We start from the raw sequence: 2404 nt of genomic DNA on the forward strand, positions 1-2404 counted from the left end.
AAGGGAAACAAAAGCAAAAATGAACTACTGGTACCTCATCAAAATAAAAAGCTTCTGCACAGTGAAGGAAACAATCAGCAAAAGTAAAAGGCAACTGACAGAATGGGAGAGATATTTGCAAATGACATATCAGATAAAGGGTTAGTATCCAAAATCTACAAAGAACTTATCAAACTCAACACCCAAAAAACAAATAATCCAGTGAAGAAATGGGCGAAAGACATGAATAGACACTTCTCCAAAGAAGACATCCAGATGGCCAACCGACACATGAAAAAATGCTCAACATCACTCATCATCAGGGAAATACAAATCAAAACCACAATGAGATATCACCTTACACCTGTCAGAATGGCTAATATTAACAACTCAGGCAACAACAGATGTTGGTGAGGATGCAGAGAAAGAGGATCTCTTTTGCATTGTTGGTGGGAATGCAAGCTTGTGCAGCCACTCTGGAAAACAGTATGGAGGTTTCTCAAAAACCTAAAAATAGACCTACCCTACCACCCAGCAATTGCACTATGAGACATTTATCCATGGGATACAGGTGTGCTGTTTCGAAGGGACACATGCACCCCCATGTTTATAGCAGCACTATCAACAATAGCCAACGTATGGAAAGAGCCGAAATGTCCACTTATGGATGAATGGATAAAGAAGATTTGGTATATATATACAATGGAGTATTACTCGGCAATCAAAAAGAATGAAATCTTGCCATTTGCAACTACGTGGATGGAACGGAGGGTCTTATCCTAAGTGAAATTAGTCAGAGAAAGACACAAATCATATGACTTCACTCATATGAGGACTTTAAGAGACAAACAGATGAACATAAAGGAAGGGAAGCAAAAATAATATAAAAACCGGGAGGGGGACAAAACAGAAGAGACTCATAAATATGGAGAACAAACTGAGGGTTGCTGGAGGGTTTGTGGGGGGGGATGGGCAAAGTGGGTAAGGGGCATTAAGGAATCTACTGAAGTCATTGCTTCACTATATCCTAACTAATTTGGATGTAAATTTTAAAAAATAAAAAATAAAGTTAAATCAAAAGAAAGAAAACATTATTAGAAATATATTCAGAACATTTGTTATATTGATTGGGCAGGTCTTTAATTGACAAGATGCTTACTTCCTGAAGATCTCTTTTACAAAGCATGTTTGCAGGATTTGTGTTTCTGAAGCAATTTTCAAACAGTAGTCCATGGATCGTGAACTACCCAGGGGACTTGTTAAAAGTATAGATCTTTAAGCATCACACCAGACCTTTTAAATATAAATCTCAAGAGGTGAAGCCTGAATTAATTCTAAGGGAGTTGAGTTTAAGAAACACATTGAGAGTGTGGAGTCACTGAAGGTTATTGAACGGGAGAAGGATTGAACAATGTCACCATTATATGAAGTTCTTAGAAATTAAAATTAAAAAAAAAAAGCACCTGACATTTTGAGGGAAAGTGATAATAGTTAGACAGTATGTTATGTCTTAAATTGAGAAAGAGTTTCAGTGGGGAACTGGAGAAATGACCAGAAAATTTAAATTAGAAGTCAAGATGCGTTGACTTGGTAAACATAATAGGGTAATTGGGTGAGAACAAGTGGCAATTTTTTGTGGACAAAGATGTAGGTTCATGGAATCCGGGTGTTTGGCACTACGTGATTCTGGACCCCATCCATTGAGGCTGCTTCTATGACTCCCACTTAAGTCGAATACTCAGGAACTGGATGGGGCTTTAGTAGCAGAAGACATTGGTGACTCTACTTAGGAGTATTTGCAGAAGGCTGACAGCTCTAATTGTCCTTTGAACTATTTTATTTGTAACATCTCCATGTCAAAGACATCTTTAAAAATTAAAATTTGGTGCTTTCTAGTGTTGGTTGGGAGCCTAACGCTTTACAAGATAATGACCACTAGTGAACACTGTTGTCACTCAAAACTACATATATTTTAATGAAATTGTGTTTTCCAGGAAAAGTAATTCAGGAGATTGGACTGTCAACTTTGGAACTATAGTAAATAAACCATATATGACACCGAAAGTCCAAAACATTATTTTTCATGAAAATTACAGCAGGGCTGTGGTTTTTAATGATATTGTCCTTGTACAGCTTGCTGAAGAGTCTCTTTTTTTTTAATTTTTTTTAATGCTTATTTATTTCTGAGACAGAGAGAGACAGAGCATGAGTGGGGGAGGGGTAGAGAGAGAGGAGACACAGAATCCGAAGCAGGCTCCAGGTTCAGAGCTGTCAGCATGGACCCCGACGTGGGGCTTGAACTCACAAACCGTGAGATTGTGACCTGGGCCAAAGTTGGCTGCTCAACCAACTGAGCCACCCAGGAGCCCCTGAAGAAGTCTCTTTTACAAAGTAGGTTCGCAGGATTTGTCTTCCTGAAGCCAAA

The sequence above is a fragment of the Lynx canadensis genome, chromosome B1 (assembly GCF_007474595.2).
Source record: "Lynx canadensis isolate LIC74 chromosome B1, mLynCan4.pri.v2, whole genome shotgun sequence".
Taxonomy (NCBI): domain Eukaryota; kingdom Metazoa; phylum Chordata; class Mammalia; order Carnivora; family Felidae; genus Lynx; species Lynx canadensis.